This window comes from Pezoporus occidentalis, unplaced genomic scaffold (genome assembly GCF_034315485.1).
Source record: "Pezoporus occidentalis ecotype Australia unplaced genomic scaffold, CSIRO_AGI_Poc_V1 ctg122, whole genome shotgun sequence".
Taxonomy (NCBI): domain Eukaryota; kingdom Metazoa; phylum Chordata; class Aves; order Psittaciformes; family Psittacidae; genus Pezoporus; species Pezoporus occidentalis.
The window spans coordinates 1481098-1502390 of record NW_026913016.1 but is presented as its reverse complement, the minus strand read 5'-3'; the positions used below and the strand labels follow the sequence as shown (position 1 = coordinate 1502390).

Sequence of the window (21293 nt, the reverse complement as noted above, 5' to 3'; positions counted from 1 at the left end):
TCTGAACAGTTTCAGGTTTAGCACACTCCAGCACAATGAGAAGCCTGTAGTGCCTCTAACCGCAAATGGTAGCTATGGAGGAGGGCAAACTACTGCCATTACTGTAGGCTATAATCCAGTTCTACTTGTTGGCCCCTTTTTTCTGTACATGAAGACTTACTCTTCTCCCACTAAAGGGGAAAGTGTTTGTAAAGAACCTGAAGTCTTTATATCCTTATGAAGATACTAATGAGTTAATTGATTACTGCATGAAAGTTTTGTCTGAATATGGCAACAAAGGATCTCAAGGATTAAATGCAGGTTTGCAGAACACTTCTCATTCAGTCTTCATTTTCTAATGTTTCCTTTCCCCTAAGAACTTCTGTAATGCCTGACATCCTTTTTATATCACAGACTCTAATGATGCCCCTGATGACAGTAGTGTGGAGGATGTTTGGGAAACTAATTTCCATTTTATAGCAAGCAAGCAAGCAAGATGAAGAGGAAAAACTGATGTCTCGGTCCTAGTGGAAGAATTATGTTGCTTCTTGTACCAGAAGATTGCTCTTAGCCTTCAGGTATATCCTTTAAAGGTACATTAATCATGTTGCTGTGTGTAAGAGTCAATAGCAGCTTTCACTCAAAGTATTTTTGGCTTTGTAACCTCACCCATGGAAAAATTACCTTAAATTTCATACTGTACCACTGCATGAAAAAGAAGTGTTTAGAATGATTTAAAACTCTTTTGTTAACATTAGAGTAGCTGTAGGGTAACTGGTTTGCATTCTTTCCTTCTACAGTTCCCTTGCCTTAAATTCTTCATTGTTTATTTCTTCTTTTCTCTTGTCTCACTTTCTTTTGCCATTTCCTCTGTACTTTTACTGTTACTAGTGTTCTTTCTGATGCAGCCTGCATAGTTTTCTTGGCACTTGCTTAGCACTGTACCTATTGCCAAAGTGTAATTCAACCCAAGTTATGTCAGCATCATACAAAGTAGCTGTCAGATGCGGAAAATGAGAGAAGGTGCCTCTTGCTTTTGGTAAGGAACCAGAGATTTAATATTTCATGGTTTCTGGGAATTTGCCTGCTGGTTAAAACTTTGTCCATTGGTGGGTCTGAACCAGCCGTTTAGTCTCCTAGCTGAACAAACCAGACGAAGCGTCACTCAAACTCCCAAGTGGGATCCTCTACCAGAATTTATGTTTTTGCCCTCATAGAGGACACAAATCCCTGGAAGTTGGCAAATGGAAATGGTTTTCTAAGCCACCCTGATAGAAATGGTTTGCAGGCTTCCATTAGAATAGGAACTGTTATTTTGATAAGCAAGCTCCTCCTTAGAGGTACATAGTGCATTTCACATATTGATTTTAATAGCTCAGAGTAAATATACTGAGTGAGAGGGTAGATCAGGAATAACCCATTAGAGATTTTGGGAATAATTCTGGCTGAATACATTCTGCTTTAAATGAACCTCAATTTCGTGCTCTGTGTAGATTAACTGTAAATGTTCCATTCGTTTTTCCATAACCTTGACAGGATTGTTGTTACTGCTCTCTTTCCTGTATCTGTGATCTAGAAAACCTGTTAAAATGTCAATTTTCACAGTAAACTTCCTTGGTACCTGAAAATCTTATGCTGTGCTATGTCTGTATTTGTAAGGTGTGGTAAGAAGTATTCCATATTGTAGCAATTTGGCACAAATTTTGTCTGATACCTGTTTATTTGGGGGTTCTCTGGTACCATATGCGTAAGAAATTTAATTGTCAAATCAAACAGGTTATGTCACTTTATTAACCATTTCTGCAAGTATGACCAAAATGGAAACTGGCAGTTACAGAGATGGAAATACCAGAACCACCATCACATGCAGACAAACAGTGCAGGGAGTTCTCTTTCTGGTACTATAAAAACCAGTTATTGACTTTTCACGTTCTTTCCAGCGATACGCTTATGTTGCTGTAGAGAAAAGTATTTATAGGTCTTTTTTCTCATTGCTGAAAAGTGTACAGTATATAAATTCCTCAGCTATACGAATTGAGGAAGTGTGGTCTGTGATCAGGTAGTGAGGTGGACTGTGAACTGGCTGAAGGTGAGAAGCCAGAGAGTTGTAGTCTATGGGGCGGAGTCTAGTTGGAGGCCTGTAACTAGTGGAGTGCCTCAAGGGTCAGTACTGGGACCAGTATTATTTAATATATTCATCAATGATTTAGATGAGGGAATTGAGTGTACTATCAGCAAGTTTGCTGATGACACTAAGCTGGGAGGAGTGGCTGACACGCCAGAAGGCTGTGCTGCCATCCAGCGAGACCTGGACAGGCTGGAGAATTGGGCAGGGAATAACTGGATGAAATATAACAAGGAAAAGTGTAGAGTCCTGCATCTGGGCAGGAACAACCCCAGGTTTCAGTATAGGTTGGGGAATGACCTGTTAGAGAGCAGTGTAGGGAAGAGGGATCTGGGGGTCCTAGTGGACGACAGGATGACCATGAGCCAACACTGTGCCCTTGTGGCCAAGAAGGCCAATGGCATCCTGGGGTGTGTTAGAAGGGGGGTGGTTAGTAGGTCGAGAGAGGTCCTCCTTCCCCTCTACTCTGCCCTGGTGAGACCGCATCTGGAATATTGTGTCCAGTTCTGGGCCCCTCAGTTCAAGAAGGACAGGGACCTGCTGGAGAGAGTCCAGCGCAGGGCAACGAAGATGATTAAGGGAGTGGAGCATCTCCCTTATGAGGAAAGACTGAGGGAGCTGGGTCTCTATAGTTTAGAGAAGAGGAGACTGAGGGGTGACCTTATTAGTGTATATAAATATATAAAGGGGGAGTGTCACGAGGATGGAGCCAGGCTCTACTCAGTGGCAAACAATGATAGGACAAGGGGTAATGGGTACAAACTGGAACACAAGAGGTTCCACTTAAACTTGAGAAGAAACTTCTTCTCAGTGAGGGTGACGGAACACTGGAACAGGCTGCCCAGGGAGGTTGTGGAGTCTCCTTCCCTGGAGACATTCAAAACCCGCCTGGACACATTCCTGTGTAACATTATCTAGGTATTCCTGCTCCAGCAGGGGGATTGGACTACATGATCTTTTGAGGTCCCTTCCAATCTCTAGCATACTGTGAAACTGTGAAACTGTGAATCATCTCTAAAGTACCAAATCAATGAAGCTACTCTCCACTTTACCAGCTGAGATCCTCAAATGACCCTTCTCCTTGTTTTATTCAACTTCTCTACACTTTGCCTACTGTTTATTAAGAGAATTATTTGCTAACAGCACTATTATTATTCTTTTTAGAGGGGAAAAACTAGTCAAGTTATTTTTAGTAGAAAATCAGGCCTCGCCACATACTAAAAAGATTCTTGGTTCATGGTCATCACTGGTGAAGTATTTGCTGTGCTCCATTCTTTTCTTGAGGCAAGCTGCTTAAATTACATTAAATTATTTAAAAGTACTTATATACAACAGCATTGTCCCAGCCTCGTGAGGTCTTACTCATCTTTTGTATGTTGCAGAGAGCTCCAAGCTAGCCTTTAGTGGGCTGACAGATCCACACAGTGACATGCAGCTACATACAGGGACACAGATGGGTCTGCAGGACAGCAAGGTCAGTGCAGCCCTGCCTCTCATCTCATGCAGAGCCCTACATTGCTGCGGTTGTGCTATGTCCTCTTCTGGAGCAGGCTGACTTCCAGTTATTCCTAGAGTCCCTCCACTGCTGCCTTATTAGACAGCCTCCGCATCTTGTAACTTTATGCAGCATCTAAACACAATGATCTCTGCAGCTTTGCTAAGGCTTCCAATAAGGTAAATAAAGACCTGTCATATCGCATTATTTTTGTGTATGGGAGAACTGAGAAACCTGATGCTGTGCTGAGGTTGGGGTTCTGTTCCTGAAAATGCAGCTTTCTGTCCAGAAACTCCAGAAATCTGTGTCACTGCATGCTGCAGTGAAGTTCTGTGTGTATAGAACTGGAAGAGTCATGCCAAAGATTAATGGAAAAAAATGGAGAGGTACCTCATTTCAGAGTCAGTATTCTGGTGTTCCAGGATGCTTCTTGGCCACCATTAAAAAATGGTCCAAAATTTTCAAATTTATTTGAATTATAGAAGTGGTCAACACTATCAACTTTCTTTTAAATGCCTTAATTTCTGTTTTGCAAAGTGTATCTTTTATCTGTCTAAGGCACATTGCCTTTGAAGTCTCATCTTATTTATTAAACAGAAGTGTAGATTCATAAGAAGATTAAACAATAATACCTTCCTAAATTATTAAGACTTCCAATTTGCTCAGTACAAAACAATCCTACATGTTTTTGACATAGCTTTCTTTTGGGAACAGGAAATATATTTCAGCATCTTAGAAATATGTTAGATATGAAGGCAGATTTTCATGCAGCTGTACAGTAACTCTTGGTTTTGTGTTTGAAGTTCTAATTACAAACTCCAGCAAAAACAGTACTTTGAGTGATATATGACCCTAGTTTGTTGTTGCTAAAGAAACACCATCCTAAATTTACCTACCTTTTAAGCTGGCATGATCCTGTCAGCAGACTAGGACCAAAACATCCAGCACACTATCTTGTCCTTGAAGAAATCAAATAAATGTATCTGTCTGAATGAGGAATAAGACTGAAGAGCAAAACTGTACATTGTACACAGGACCCAGAAGCTGTTGCCTCCAGAGCACATTCTGGATAGGGGGGAGGGAGAGCCAGAGATGCAGGCGCTGCTAAATGCCTACCCAAGGGCAACACGACACTGCAACACGTTTCTCTAGAAAGACCTTTCTCATCTGGGACACCCATTTCACTGGACGACATCAGCCTCAGAACCAGCGTGCAATGCAAATTATGGTTCAGATTAGGGTTAGCGTTCAGAGATCCACAAAACCCACAGCATCATGGATACTGAGGCTGACTAAATCATTCCAAAAGAAGCACGGCACTGCACCAACATTGCTCCTTCAACAGCAGCTGGAGGACATCAGCCTCAGATCCACGATGCCATGCAAATTAGGGTTGCGGTTAGGGTTAGGGTTCAGAAAGACACAAAGCCTACCACTCCAGGGATACTAGGGTTGCCAAAAGCATTCCAAAGGGTGCACAGCACTGCACCGACATTTCCTCTTCCACACCTTTCTTATCTGGGACACCTGTTCGCCTGGAAGACATCAGTCTCAGATCAAGGATGCCATGCAGATTTGGTATATGGTTAGGGTTACAGTTCGGAGAGCCAAAAAACCTACAACTCCAGGGAAAATGTTCCTGACAAAGGAATGCCAAGCGAAGCATGGCACTGCACCAACATGGTTGCTTCACCACCCTTCTCATTTGGGACACAGATTTGTCTAGTAGATATCAGCCTCAGAACCAGGATGCCAGGTAAACTATGATTATGGTTAGGGTTTGCATCATGGTCCAGAGAGCCTCAGGCTGATGAAGTTGGGGCTATTCTGACTGGAGAGTGGAGGCTTAGTGGATTCCTCTAAGCAGCCTTCCAGTATCTGCAGGGAGTTGACAGGGATGCTTGAGAGGGACTCTTCATGTTGGACTGTAGGAATAGGACAAGGGACAATGGGTTCAAGCTTAAACATGTAAGCAGTGTGCACATATGCTCCTCTTTTTCCTCATGACCCATAGCCAGGAATTGCTCCTTGATAAATTTAAGAGAAAATCAAATGCTGTACTGTGTGCACCTTGAAAAAGAGAACTGGTTATCTGGATTTGATGGAAGGGAGTAGGAATGACAGTGAAGTATTTTGTGGCATGGGGCAGGGTGGTCTGGGCTTTGAGATGCTAATGTGGCCTTAAGGCCACATATCTTTGACACTGTTTAAACTGACTCCATCCACAGGCAGTCAAACTGTATTTCTGGCTTTGTTTCATGATATATCTGTGATCCCTGAGGACTTTTTCTTAAGGATCTTACTTTTTTTTACATTTAAATGAAAAGTCTGAGAGGCTTCTTTAAGCAGCTGATCCTTTTTATGTATCTTTTAGGCCTTTTATTTGTTTCACCTTCCCACACTGACCGCTTTAATGAATACCCTGGTCTATCTTAACTTATATTTCAATAATTTATTCTTTTTTCTTTAAAGATATGTGCTGCTTATTTTCCATGACTTTACTAAAATGATGTAAGGCTTTAATTTTACAGTTCAGATATAAAAATAACTTCCAAAGACTCACAATGTAATCAGTGAGGCAAATGGCGTAGCACAGGTACTTATAAGACATGAACAATAACAATTTACAATATTCAACTTCTTTACCTTTTTGATTATTTGAAATTTAGGAAGAATCACAGGAAGAATGAGAGAGGTCTTCATGGCTGCCCTCCCACGCTCCTGTCTGCTAGCATGGGTCTTCCTGTCCTTTATCTACCACCAGAAATGAGCAACAAATTCCCAGTGTTGCGGTGCCCAGCTCACTTAAGGTGCCCAGACATGATCTGCAGCAGCTAAACACCTGCAGCTACTGGGGAGATCTAAATTAGAGCAGGCTTAGTGTAAATTAATAGGAATAAGTAGCTACTAAAATCTATAGGTGTGGCTGGATCCATTCCTAGTCCCAGACTTGGTCAGTGGTTTATATCTAATGGAATATATATATATATATATATATGCACACAATCAATCCTTTCTATCACTTAGTCAAGATTTCAAAGTTTAACATGCTATTAGTCTCTGTTATGGAGGCCCACAGAATTGACTTGGGTAGGTTACAAGCCCCAGAGGAAATTTATTCTAATCAAAACTCATTTAATACTCTGATAACATTAGTAAAATACACATCCCAGATGCCAAGTGGAATCAAATACTATAAGACTGACTTTTAGGTTTAAGTTTTAAAGGGAATTAACCCAAAACACATTTCACTTGCCAGTCAAGGTGCGGGCTCTCAACCTCAAGGAGTTACCTCAGGCAGCACCCTGACGCAAGAGGAGAGTCCTTGGCTGCAGACCTGCTGCTCTGAGGAGGACTGACTCAACTCTTGCCCTTTGGCAGGACCCCGTTTATATCCTAGTGAAATCTGATCTGTGATCAAAAATATGGTCTGAGGGTTCTTGGCTTTCAAACAATGTGTGGTTTAGCAATAGTCAGTTGTGACCAAAATCAGCAGGTGATTACCAAAATCTGAGACAGACAAAAGTCAGTGAATATCTGTTAGAACTAGCAGATATATTTTTACATTCCAGCAGAGACAAGTCAGCACATGTATCTATTAGCAATTATTGTGGCTCAACAGCTCTTCAGTCAGTGTGGGTGCAGCTACCACACCTCTTAAGGTGTTTAATATTAAAATTTCATAAGTCTTGGTGCTCCTGAACATCTTCATTAGAAAAATCCCAAATGACATTCACACACTGAAGACATTTACAGTTTCCTTCAATTTGCTATGAAGGAATGTATGACATTTGTTATGAAGACGTATCACACCTTACATCTGGGTAAGATATCTTGCCATATTTAATCTTCCCTGCATAAATGCATTAGTCAGCTGTGGCTTGTTTTCAGTAAATAGGCATTCTACCTGAACACATTCTGAGAAAGAATGCTCTTATGGCTTCCATTTTTAGCTCTACTGCCTGCCTTTGAGTAGCAGTAATAATAGGCAACATTTTAAAACTCAGTCAATACACTAAATTTCTACTGACCTGTGTTGATTCTGGAGTATAGAAGTCCCTTTTTAGAGTATTTTTGAATGCTGTGCCCTACCTTCATCCTGCTGGCTTTAGATACTTACTTAATTGAGGCACCCATCTCAGTGTCCACACTGAGGGGAGAGAATACCTCTGGAGGTCATTTCAGCTCATGTAAGAGCTGAACCACAGTTTTGGATGCTCAAAGTAGGCTAAGCCACCATACTTTTCCATACTAGGTAAAAACCATGCACACCTACAAACTGTGTAGCAGTTAAAAATGGTTTGAGCTGCAGAGTTGGACTAGATGACCTCCAGAGGTCCTTCAGTCTAAATTATTCTAACTCCATGATTCTCTGTCATTTGTGTTTCTAATTCATCATTCTGTTTTCTTTCATTGTAGATTGCTTTTATGAGAAGATCTCTAGTATCCAGGTGTTGCCTGTAATGATATTAGCTTTATTCCTAATGAAATCAAGAACCTCAGGTGTATAAGCAACATAAAATGAAACCAGATCTGTACATCATAATGCTGTGGATCATGCTTGGATATTAATTGTGTCACTGAATACATCAGGAAGATCCACTGCACCGTCTCTCGCCCTTCTTAATCCTCTGTGAGAGGCTCATTTAAATAAAACCAGGAAATGGTAATGGCATACCTGAAATAGATGTGGATAGAGTAGAACCAGACATTATTTGCAAGTATCTTGATGATAGCCGTAAATCAAATATCCTTATGCAAAATACAGTCATTCTTTCATTTGGACCACGTATGTGTGCATAGACTTGATTTGCATGACAAAGAAAGAGAACATATTTCTAAACCATGTAGTGTTGTTTTCAAGCAGTGTGAAGTATTGGTGAGATAAGAATTAAAATGTAGCTCTGTGGAACCCACCCAATGGAAACAGTGGAAAAGGAATTATCCATACATAAGACTGTGTTGCTTTTTGTTGCCCTTGATGTTTTGTGTGTACATATGTAATGCATTCAGATACACCCACCTCTGCCTTTCTAGATAATACAGGTATTTAAATTATAGTTAGAAAACTGTTGCATGTACAATTGTGTCTAGAATGTAACATACACTGTGAGAAACACATAGAATGTTCTATATACATGCCATGGTTTCTTAATTCATCAAATAGGAATTAAGACATTATATAACTATGGTCAAGGTAGGTTACAGTGTAGACAGCCTATAAATGCCTGGTAGCCCTTCAAAATACAGAAAGCTCAAATGTTTGGACATTGAAGTGAACCAGCTCTCTGCTTTGCCATCTGGGATTTTGATCTTCCATTAAAATTCCTCAAAATAGAAAATAAATTCGTACATCCCTTGTTGTGGAATGAAAAGTTATAGAACCAGCCTCAGAAGCTGACTCATCTGGCTGCCCTTTGCCTCTCCAGAAATAACCTAAAGGAAAGATACATAGACATCACAGAAGATATTAAGAAAATACTGGATGAGTAAGTAGTATAGAAATGTCATGTTCTCTTGCGACCCCCTTAGGAGTATTGTGAGCAAGAAATAGTCATAGTCAGCCTCTGATTAGTAATTTTGCAAGTATTAGAAGAGAGAAAATTAATACTTGTCCACTTTTTCATGTGAAATTAATGTTGATCAAAGGTTGCCATGGGGCAAATAATGGTTTCCATGCAGGCATGCTCAGTTCAAATCTTGAATATATCTGAGTGAATATTAAAGTACTTTTAAGGGAGATTTGTCCATCATATTTGAAAAATCATGGCAGTCAGATGAAGTAGCCGACAACTGGAAAAAGGGAAATATAACCCCCATTTTCAAGAAGGGGAAAATGGATGACCCGGGGATTACAGACCAGTCAGTCTCACCTCTGTGCCTGGCAAAATCTTGGAGCAGATTCTCCTGGGAGGCATGCTAAGGCACATGAAAAACAACAAGGTGCTTGGTGACAGCCAGCATGGCTTCACTAAGGGGAAATCCTGCCTGACCAATTTGGTGGCCTTCTATGATGGGGCTACAGAACTGATGGACAGGGGTAGAGCAGTTGATGACATCTACCTGGACTCGTGCAAAGCATTCGACACTGTCCCACATGACATCCTTGTCTCTAAATTGGAGAGACATCAATTTGATGGATGGACCACTCGGTGGATAAAGAACTGGATGGATGGCTGCATACAAAGAGTTGTGGTCAACGGATGAGTGTCCAGCTGGAGACCAGTAACAAGTGGTGTCCCTCAGGGATTGGTGTTGGGACCGGTCCTGTTTAACATCTTTGTCACTGACATGGACAGTGGGATTGAGTGCGCCCTCAGCAAGTTTGCCGATGACACCAAGCTGTGTGGTTCGGTTGATACCCTGGAGGGAAGGAATGCCATCCAGAGGGACCTTGACACGCTTGTGAGGTGGGCTGATGCCAACCTCATGAAGTTTAACCATGCCGAGTGCAAGGTCCTACACCTGGGTCGGAGCAATCCCAGGCACAGCTACAGAGAAGAGATTCAGAGCAGCCCTGTAGAGAAGGACTTGGGGGTGTTGGTTGATGAGAAAATGAACATGAGCCGGCTTCAGTGTGTGCTCGCAGCCCAGAAAGCCAACTGTATCCTGGGCTGCATCAAAAGGAGTGTGACCAGCAGCTCAAAGGAGGTGATCCTGCCCCTCTACTCTGCTCTTGTGAGACCTCACCTGGAGTATTGTGTGCAGTTCTGGTGTCCGCAACATAAAAAGGACATGGAACTGTTGGAACAAGTCCAGAGGAGGGCCACAAGGATGATCAGGGGACTGGAGCACCTCCTGTATGAAGATAGGCTGAGAAAGTTGGGGCTCTTCAGCCTGGAGAAGAGAAGGCTGCGTGGAGACCTCATAGCAGCCTTCCAGTATCTGGGATGCTGGGGAGGGACTCTTCATTAGGAACTGTAGTGATAGGACAAGGGGTAAAGGGTTCAAACGTAAACAGGGGAAGTTTAGATTGGATATAAGGAAGAAGTTCTTTACTGTAAGGGTGGTGAGGCCCTGGAATGGGTTGCCCAAGGAAGTTGTGAATGCTCCATCCTTGGCAATGTTCAAGGCCAGGTTGGACAGAGCCTTGGGTGACATGGTTTAGTGTGAGGTGTCCCTGCCCATGGCAGGGGGGCTGGAACTAGATGATCTTAAGGTCCTTTCCAACCCTAATTATTCTATGATACTATGATTTATAAGGCATGCAAATACTTTCTTGTATTTAAGGTTCCTAGGGCTTTATACTGCCACCTCTTCTCCAGATAAAATATGTGTTGCAGCTTCACATTGTGTCCAATCAAGCCAGTCTGTTCAGAAGAGAGATGAACCTGTAGCGCACAGCTGAGACAGAAAAGGTATTGGCTCCATTTCTGGGAACTGCAGAATCATTTTCTTCCCTCTTTCTCCACCCCACTCCACTGTACAGTACATCTTTCTATTTTTGGTATGTCTGTCTCTTTCTTCCCCATGGGAGCCATGCAGACTGTGCATTAAGGTCAGAGTAATTACTCCTTTGCAACAGTGTAGGCCTCTGCTAAAATGGAGCTGAGGAAGTCAGAGCACTTTCTGAAGCAATGAACCATAATCACTTGGAGGCTGGATGATTTCTTTAATTTGCATTTGTGAGTGACAGAGTTGAACTGCTGTGGGTGTGTATATAGTCTTAGAATGATGACACAAAGTTTTTGACCAGTTTCTTCTCCACTGTAGTTTTACTGTCTGTGATTGCTGCAGTGGACCTCAGTATGCCAAAGGCCTTCAGCTCATCCAGCGTTACAGAACATGTTTAGCCTTGGAAGGCTTCCCTTTTAATTCCATGCCTGCTCATCATCATGCCATAGAAGCTTCATGTCCCACACTAAGGCTTGACTCCTGTACTTTGTGAAAAGTGATCTGAATTGCAGCAGAGCAAATGAGATGAAAAGGAAGACAAGATCTCATGTTATGTTATTCTGTCAGAAAACCTGTGACTCAGCTGGAGTGATGGGAATCACTTGCTGCGTACTGTTAAAGTGCTTTCAGCTCTGAATGGTCTGTTTCATATCAATGAATATGTCGTTGAATCAAAATCAAAGGCAGACTCAGCCCTATGTAAAATCAATGAAGTTATATGCTGACCCTGTGTTTCTTCCAGTAATACCTGGCAAGGGATCAGATTCTTCCCCACTGCTAGCAATATGTCACTTTACATCATAATACCTGTCATCTAGGACTGATTTATCGAAACAGCAATATTTTGCAAGCTATAGAAAATCTTGTAAAAACATTTGGTATTTCTTGTAAATATATTTTGTTTCCTAGAGGAAAAAACGTAATTCAATGAGCTCCAGTCCTCAAATCTGAAATGCCTGATATTTTTCTAAACATAAAAAACAAACAAATCAAAAAACCTTGCCTAAGTGACTTGACAAAGACAGCCTGCAACAGAACTGGGATCAGAGCTCCAGCTTCTGCTTTGGCATCTCGTAAACTCCAATACTGTTCAGTAGGGGCTTAGTTGATACTTAGTGTTGTTTCCCACATTGTATCTGTTTACCTCCTGGTAAGGGCTGCAACCCCTGCATGGTTGTGCAGGCAGTTTTCCTTCTACCCTCCTCCTCAGCAATTTTAAGTGAACTCATTATTTTCTCTGTATGGTTCCCACAGAGCGGTAACCCACCCAGATGTATACAGCAATGAGTCCTCAAGTGCCTCATGGAGCTAAAATGAGAATTCAGGTGCCTGTGGATGAAGGCCAAACCAAGGATGCAGCTCTGTTAGCTCCTGAAATCTGGTTTGTGCAGAGGATGAAGGTACCTTTGTGACTTTCTGCACTTGCTATACATACTAATTGTCGTAAAAAAGTCAAACCACTATCTCTTTGCTGGGATTTTTAGCAGGGTCAGTTAATTCAGCAAGTACCTCGCTAGGGGCTGCCAGAAATGGGGGTAGGCAGCAGTATGGACTGGGAGTGAAATCAAACTTAAATGCAGAAGCAGAAGTGAATATAGCAGAAAAACTGAAAGAGGGGATTCAAAGGTTTAGTAGAACTCATGGGCTTTACAGCGAAGAGAGAAGATCTGAATGAGTTTATGCAAATGATGAGAATTATTCAAACACAGAAAACAGGGAAATGTGTCACTTGCATGAAGATTGCCAATTTTCTACGTATTAAAGCTTAACATGCAGAGTAGAAAATTGTTTTGGACACCGCAGCAGTTTTAATGCCTACTATAGAGTGGTCTGAACAACCACCCCATGATTCTGAGAGGAGCAGGAATGGAAAAGCCTCATGGCACAAAGGAAGGGAGATTCTTATCATTCTTTAAAGTTGTTTGGGACTGATGTAGTTTTTTGCAAGCTGAAGAGGCCATGGTTGAAATTCAAAATCATCACCAAATCCAGGAACTAGCAAGAACCCCAGAAACTTGTCAGCAGCCTTTGGCTTTGTCTTACCTCTTCCTGGCTGCTCACAGGAAGGAAAATAACCTCTAGCACTGCAGAGTACAGTAGGTGCTTCTGCAAGGAGGGTTGCAGGCTCAGATAAATATGGACATGTATGACCTCCTGTGTTCTGCAGTTACATTGTCTTCTTCGCAAACTGATATTATCATCATCATCATCGTCATTGTCATTATCATCATCTTAAGTGCAGCACTGCTTCACTCTGGTTTCCAAGTGAGAGCTAGGCTGCCCTAGACTGGCATGGAGGAGGTGTTATGTGTCGGTTCCTACCTGAATAGATAGACCTTTAAGGAACAGTAGTCCTGTGTCTCCCCAAGAAAAAACATTTTCTGACATTGAGCTGCTCAAGAGATATCTTTAAGTGGTTCTTTCCATTATTTCAGGAAGGGCTGTAAAGCTTCCCAGGACTAATTAATAGAAAGTGTCTCCAGACTGAAAGAGCTCCAAATGCATTTGGGGTTTCTGGACCAGACTCAGAGGCTTCCACCAGTCAGGGGCAGAAGACTGCGCTCTCTGCATTGCTAACTTGGCAGCAGCAGAGTGAGTTGGCATTCAGTGCATCTTTCACAAAATGGTAGCAGTAGAAGGAGTTTAGGGAATATAGGAATAGAAGTGAGCAGGCTTGCAGATGTAAGAATGATGACCCGGAGCCTGAAGTGAACACCTGGTGCAGCTGTGTTCTGCAGACACCGGAACTGCCGCTGTGTGTGGGCATTGCTTCCTCAGGATGAACATTTGCTCATCTCCAGCCTGGGGTGGCTCTGCAGGTGCACCTTTGGAACAGAGAGCAGCACAGACAAAGTGACGTGACATTGCCGAGGTTAGCACTCTGGGCTCTGGTCCTGGTTCTTCTTAGGTTTTGCAGTTTATGTGGCTACAGCTACACTGAGGTGTATTTGCACAGGCTGGTGGCTGCCCCATCCCTGGCAGTGTTCAAGGCCAGGTTGGATGGGGTTTTGAGCAACCTGCTCTAGTAGAAGGTGTCCCTGCCCCTGGCAGGGGATTGGAACTAGAGGATCTTTACGTCTCTTCCAACCCAAACCATTCTGTGATTCTATGGTTTGGGCTGCATTTTGCAAATACCTGCAGTGGTATGGAAGCACGGAGACAGCGGTCCCGGTCCCTTAACCTGCAGTTCAGAAACCTGATTTGAGTTGTGTACAACCAGCCCCCTCTAGTGGTACTTTTCCAGTGAGGTCTTAATGCTTTGTGAAACCGCGTTGGTTTTACATTTATCTTAACATTTAGCACAGTGAGACGAGATCGTGACAAGGCCGAGGTTTAAACTGTTTGAATACCTCACAGTCTCTCTTACCCTGCAGAGCAAGGCATAGGGAGCAAGTCACCCTGTGAAGTTTCTGTTACAGAGTGAAATGAAAATGGTGATCAAAACAATTCAAATGTGAATGCAGCTTTTCAGTTCAACACTAATGATTCTCCCTGTGAAAGTCTTTAAGCCTCCCCTGCTTTCCTTTTCCCCAAGGTACTTCCAAACAAGCCTTTAAATGCAAAGTTAGTATCAGAGGAGATTCACCCTCTAAAACTATAGTATTTGTTGCATTAGAACTTAAGACACCCAGCCCACACGCTGGAGTACAAGGCATCATATTTTACATGTGATGGTGTCATGGGTTCAGCAGTAGCAGTCATTTTTCCCCTTCTTGGTAGCTGGTGCAGTGCAATGTTTTGACTTTCAGCTCGGGAACAGAGCTGATAACAAGCGATGTTTTGGTTTGGCCAAGGACTTTGTGAGCCTCATGCTCTGCCAGGGAGGAGGGGAAGCCAGGAGGAAGCAGAGACAGAACACCTGACCCAAACTGACCAAAGAGGTATTCCATACCACAGCATGTCATGCCCAGGATGTAACTGGGGGTTAGCCGGAAAGGCTGGGAGACTGCGGGGTTGGAGGAGGTATCGGTGAGAGCTTGGTCGGGCTGGGGGGGCGAGTTATCGGTCGGCTGGTGGTGAGATGATGTATTCTCTTCCCTTGTTATTTCCTTTATCATTATTATCATTGGTGGTAGCAGTAGTGATTTGTGTTATACCTTAGTTACTAAACTGTTCTTATCTCAACCCGTGGGAGTTGCATTCTTTTCGATTCTCCTCTCCGTCCCTCCGAGAGCAGGGGGAGGGCAAGAAAAGGGGGGAAGTGAGCAAACGAATTACCTGACTGGGTTTAAACCACGACAGTTCTTTTTGGCGCCCAACGTGGGGCACGAAGGGTTGAGATAACGACAGATCTGACTGGATTAATAGTCACTGGTCACAATGCTGATTTATTGGCTCTCAGAGTTGTTTCGCTTGATCTCACAGCTTCAGAATGTGGTAACTTACGTAGAGCCGGTATTTGCTGTGATAGTGTTTATCAAGTATGGGGCCTGGGCTAAGGTTCTTGTCTCACTGTGCTTTATGGCAATGGCTTGTAATACGGGCGGGCTCCAGCAGCAGGGCGGGACGGACGTGGCCGTGGACTTGCACCTGGCCGTCCGGCTGCTCTTCACCGCCCTGGCCCTCACCCTACTCTCCATCTTCGTGAGGCTGCGGGGAGCTGAGGGGGAGCGGCCCCGGGAGCCGGCGGCAGCCGAACCGGCCCGGGAGAGCGGCCCCGGGCACCAAGCGGCGGCGGGAGCGGGGCCGGAGGCTGCGAGGGGACGGCTGCGGGTGGAGGAGGTCGGGGCTGTCGAGGAGCAGAAAGAAGGGGCTGCCGAGCAGCGGGAGAAGGCGGCGGAGGAGCCGAGCCCCGCGGCGGAGCCGAGCCCCGCGGCCGAGCCGAGCCCCGCGGAGGACCCCCGCCCCGCGACGGCCGAGAGCGTTTCCCGGAAGCCGCCTGCCGAGCCCCAGGAGGATGCAGGAGACCACGCAGCATTTCCCAGCAAGGCAGAGGAGGAAGAGCTGGACTCAGGAAAAGAGAAGCTGGCGGTGGGAGAGCCGGCAAGCACAGCAGCTGCACCAGCCCCAGTGACAAGTACAGCAGCTGCACCAGCCCCGGTGACAAGTACAGCAGCATCAACTGAGAGTTCTGAAGGTTTTGAATGGCCTTTGGGTGTCCTTGGGACCTGCCTGCTGATTGTGATGGGGATCAGCATGTTGGCACACACACAGACTGTGTTCTACCCACCACCATTTTGTCTGATCTCAAAAGTTAAGCAGTCAGGTTTGGGTCTTGTCTGGGGTTAGACGACAATATAGGGGGACCGAGAGGTTTTCCCCAAAGCTGGACAGTCATGAGTGGCAGGGTGTGTGGGACAGTATGGGCAAGTATCTAGTCCACTGGGCCCCTCCAGTGCTTTGGAAGCATTGGAGATGGAAGGCAGCTGTATGGAGTCCCCAGCAACAAGCTGCAGAAACTGCTAAAGGGGACAGTGAATTATTTTAAGCCTGGTGGGCCCATGGCACTTCAGGCCATCAGAGCAGAGATGCAACACAGAGATGGACTCATGATCAAGGGGTGGACCTAGCAATGGACACTATTGCCCAGGTTATTCACGAGTGTGAACACTGCACACAGTCTCTCCTGCTCTGGAAGACTGTTACAAGAGATGGAGCCTGACATCATGGACCAGATGGATTCAGCAGCTTTATAGGGACTGGTCCATGCACTAAGATAAGAGTATATTGAAAATGGGGGATCTGAGCATGACGTGAATGGTATGGAATAAGGGGTGGATAATGTCATGGGTTCAGCAGTAGCAGTCATTTTTCCCCTTCTTGGTAGCTGGTGCAGTGCAATGTTTTGACTTTCAGCTCGGGAACAGAGCTGATAACAAGCGATGTTTTGGTTTGGCCAAGGACTTTGTGAGCCTCATGCTCTGCCAGGGAGGAGGGGAAGCCAGGAGGAAGCAGAGACAGAACACCTGACCCAAACTGACCAAAGAGGTATTCCATACCACAGCACGTCATGCCGAGGATGCAACTGGGAGTGAGCCGGAAGGGCTGGGAGACTGCGGGGTTGGAGGAGGTATCGGTCAGAGCCTGGTCGGGCTGGGGGGGGGGGCGAGTTATCGGTCGGCTGGTGGTGAGGTGATGTATTCTCTTCCCTTGTTATTTCCTTTATTGTTATTATCATTGGTGGTAGCAGTAGTGATTTGTGTTATACCTTAGTTACTAAACTGTTCTTATCTCAACCCGTGGGAGTTGCATTCTTTTCGATTCTCCTCTCCGTCCCTCCGAGAGCAGGGGGAGGGCAAGAAAAGGGGGGGAAGTGAGCGAACGAATTACCTGACTGGGTTTAAACCACGACAGATGGCAAACATACAGAGCTCATGCTTACACAGTTTCTCAAAGAGAGGGCTGGAAAAACTTAAAATTATAGTGAGCTTGTCGTAGTGGCCTCAGTTAGATCTTCCCACTGACACTGGATTTTGAAATTGTGTACCCTGAAGGCAGAGGACAAAGCCTCTGGTGAGGTTAGAAGAAAAATCATTGCCTGTTTTATCGAAAGTTCATTAAAAATATATCTCTTTCACATCACATTTAGATAATGCAGCAATAGTTTGTTATTGGGTGATCAATACACAGCATTTCTGCTTCTCAGATGTGGCCCGATTTGGAAACAAGATGTTGTAATTCAGCCAAAGTTAAACTTAGCATTTCTTGGTGGTTTTGCATTGGTCCTTGCTCCCTACATGTGCGCACGCACGCATGTGTGTGTGCATACATGTACAAGGAGATGTGTGTAGACATACCTGTACAGGCAGGCAGGTTTTGAGGGAAAGGAACCTTGTCATTGGAAGTTCTTTCTCAATTCACTGCTCCAGTCAACTGGAAGGTGGCTTAATGGTGCAGGTAATATGGGTGATGGAGCGTGACACTCCAAGAGCACTTTCCTTTGCATGCAGAGGATCAGGTAGCTGTGAGTGACATCTGCCCATGCAGTCAGTCGGGAGGATTTGGGCCACAGATAACTGCCAGGCATGTCCTCTGCTATTGCTTACAGAGGAAAAGACAATGACTGAGGACGGTGTACTACATTCCTTAGGTGTGTGGCTACACCCGTCTCATTTTGTACCTGTAACATACAGACAGGATTCTGGGCAAACACACAGGCCTGGCTGTTGACCCAGCTGCAGCATGTGGTGCAGTTGCCTAGTCCATTGTGGATTGTGTATCCTCCTCCCAGGAAGCAACTGCTTGCCGCAGCCCAGTTGTACACTGGCAAGCACAGGAAAGATGTGTGTGCAGGAGGAGTGAAGTGAAGCTCACAATAGGGACAACTGCAGTGATCTGCACTTAACAGTACCACACTGTTGCCCCATTGGATTTACAAAAGTCCCAACAGACTTGCTCCTGATATTCTGAGCTTTTGCTTTTCACTCTTAACCTGTTTCTCATTTTGTCCTCTCTCTGAGCTCAGCACACTTAGATACTCTCTTGGCTTTTTCTGTCACTTGCAACAGCCCCATCTCATAGAGTCCAGCTGAGCAAGCATCTTTCACTTCTCACAGTGAGAGGAAAACTGTGGTTTCTGCTTTATTGATTGAGATTTGGGGAAAGGGAGGTGGTGAACAGATGCAAGTCACTGCTCTCCTTGGTCTTCGTGCCTGTGAAGTATGCCAAATCCCTTTGGAGGTCAAGGCACATCTTTCTGATCAAATACTAAAACCAACCCTCTTCATTCCTTTCCTGCCACTCATCTTGGCTCAGGGCAAAGTCCTATGGCAATACACAGGTCAAAATTGAAGTGATATCTTCTTTTTCAGGGTCCAGTGGCTTGCAGCTGAGAAGCCCAGGACCAGGCGTGACAACATACTTCTTGTGCAGGCACATAGTGGGCCCTTTAATACCAGACTGGCTGCCTGGATTTTTTTACCAGCAGCTTATAACCTCCACACTCATGAACATATTTCACAACTTCCTGCAGCCTCAGTGCCTGAACTGACACGTGGTGGGCCATATGCCATGCATGAGTGGCACCATGGCACCCTCTCCATTCAGCCTCAGCACAACCCTGGGACCTCTTTCTCAGTCTGTGACTCTGAGGTACCAAATGCTGTAGTACTGCATGTCATGGTGCAAATGCAGGGATCAGAGACCTCCCCTCCCCTTTCTGATGCCTGTTTAGCAGAGAGGATGGAGGGGACAAAGGTCTATTTGCAAAATGCAGGAAATCCCTGGGTCGGCTCTTACTTCACTGGGGGTAGAAAGAGAAATGATTCAGTGTCAGTAACTTCCCTCTTCTTCCTCCTTCCCCTGATTCAGGAAGAGCTCTGGAGAGAATTCTTGTGTAGTCACAGATATCTATTCATTAGACAAAGTTTTGTACAACATCCTTGGTCTGTCAGGATGAGCTAGCAGCAAACAGTAAATACTATCTAGCTCTTGTGCCTGCATGAGCAGTGCTCAACATGATCTATGACATAGTAGTGGCAGGGTGTCGTGGTTTAAAACCGAAAACATCGGTTTCACCAACACTGTTCCCAGGCTGGAAGTCAAAACACAGCACTGTACCAGCTACCACGAAGGAGAAACACGACTGCTACTGCTGAACCCAGGACACAGGGCCAGCAGATTAATTTTTATGCCATCTGCTTTCCAATTTGGAGAGTAGTTTTTGTTTGAGAAATCTGCCCTTAGGCGCTGGCATGATTTCAGCATTTGTTTTCCTGGTAAAACCTAGTGCACGTAAGACTAGAAGACTTGTCGACTTGGCAAACAGCACCCTATGGACAGTCAGGTACTACAGCACATGTGGTCACAGGCCACCTTTAAAGACAAAGAAGTGTCATGTTTTCATGACCCATGGTAAATGGCATTTCTAGATCTAGAGCAGGTGGGATTCCCTGGATTATAAAAACTGAGGATTTACAATCAATTCCTTCTTCTGAGATGAAAGCATGTGCTTGTAGTCTGTCCTCAGGAGTATGTGAGAAGCAAAAATGTGAGCTAGCTCAGTCTTACACCATCAGAAAGAGGGCTTTTTTCTGTAAGCTTGATTGGAATTCTGAACTCCCTGGACTAGGAAATTACATAGGTGAACAAGGGTCAAAGGGAAACAGAGTCATAGTTAAGTTATTGAAAGGTGTTTCAGTTTTTACTGGAAGTCAGGTCAAGTTGGAAGAAAGGACAAGTGGTGAAAAGGTGCCTGGCAGAGAGTGGTGGGGGTTTCAGACCTAGGGAAAATGAAGTCTCTTAGTAACAGTCAAAGGCTGATTCACGTGACAGGTGCTGGAAAATTAGTTTTAACTAATTTTTTTAACTAATTTTTCAAGTTGCTCCTCTGGAGGAGGGACAGGAATAAGAGAGCAGGGGAGTACTCAGGCCAGAGATGAGTGGCTGGAGGCAGTAGGCTGTAGGCACCAAGGTGCACCCTGTTGGCAGGTAAGGTGTGAAGGAAAGAATGCTTAAGACTGACAACCACTGCTGGCAGGTGCTAGAGGAAGAAGGGAGGAAAAGCTAGCAGGAAAAGATGTGGCTGTGGAAGCTAAGAACCCTTGGGAAGGTAGGAGTAAATGAGGTGTCTGCAGGAACTCAGAGACAAAAGGGTGGGGTAGGATGGCCTGAAGAGTTTCCCCATGGAAAGGAGATCTGGGAAGACAAATACATGAGGAAAATTGATGGGATGGTAACCATATTCCTTTGGTGAGCACTCAGCACATTACTGGGAAAAGACCATCATGGAGACAGGTCCTGGACCCAGCATTAGAGGCCAGATCCATACCCATCAGATGGGTTGTTCATGGATTTCACTACCTGCTGGCAGGAGCAACTGAAGGCCTGACCTGGGGGAGTGTCATGGCCATCTCCAGTCAGCTCCTCCTGGAGCAGCAGCTGTGCACATTTGCTGTGTAAAAGGGGAAGTACATGTGTTCACTAGCCAGAAATTGCTCCTGAAATAAGAAGCTTATAGAATATACTGGTAGCTATTTCTGCTTTCCCATCAGCCTGTCAAATACAGAAATCCTGGGGATCAGGGCTTAAGGGGTCCAGCCCCTCTAACTCTGGCTCAGGCCTGTGCCTGTGCTATTGCAGACAGATGTTACTACGTTCCGAGTTAGCTTAGGAAATCTCTGCTACAGAAGCATGGATATATCCTCAGCGCTGTGTTTGCACATAAACTACTACTCACATTCTTTTGTTTCAGCCATGAAATCCATAGGAGGCCTGAAAACATACTCTATTCCAGTAAAACCATTCCTGCTTTGATTTAGTTTCACCTTCTGAGAACCCAGGGAGGGGGAGCTTGATTTATAGAAACTGTTGGCCCAAATGAGAACACAGTAAAATGTCTCCCAGTTCCAGGTGAGGCAA

At 44.6% G+C, this 21293-nt stretch overlaps 1 long non-coding RNA gene across 1 annotated transcript; it reads left to right on the top strand.

Annotated features, from left to right (window-relative positions):
• The first annotated feature begins 275 nt into the window (after positions 1–275).
• Positions 276–3806, top strand: LOC134157879 (uncharacterized). Its single transcript, XR_009962506.1, has 2 exons — positions 276–557; positions 3487–3806. It is a non-coding gene; the product is annotated as an uncharacterized LOC134157879 (long non-coding RNA).
• Positions 3807–21293: the final 17487 nt, after the last annotated feature.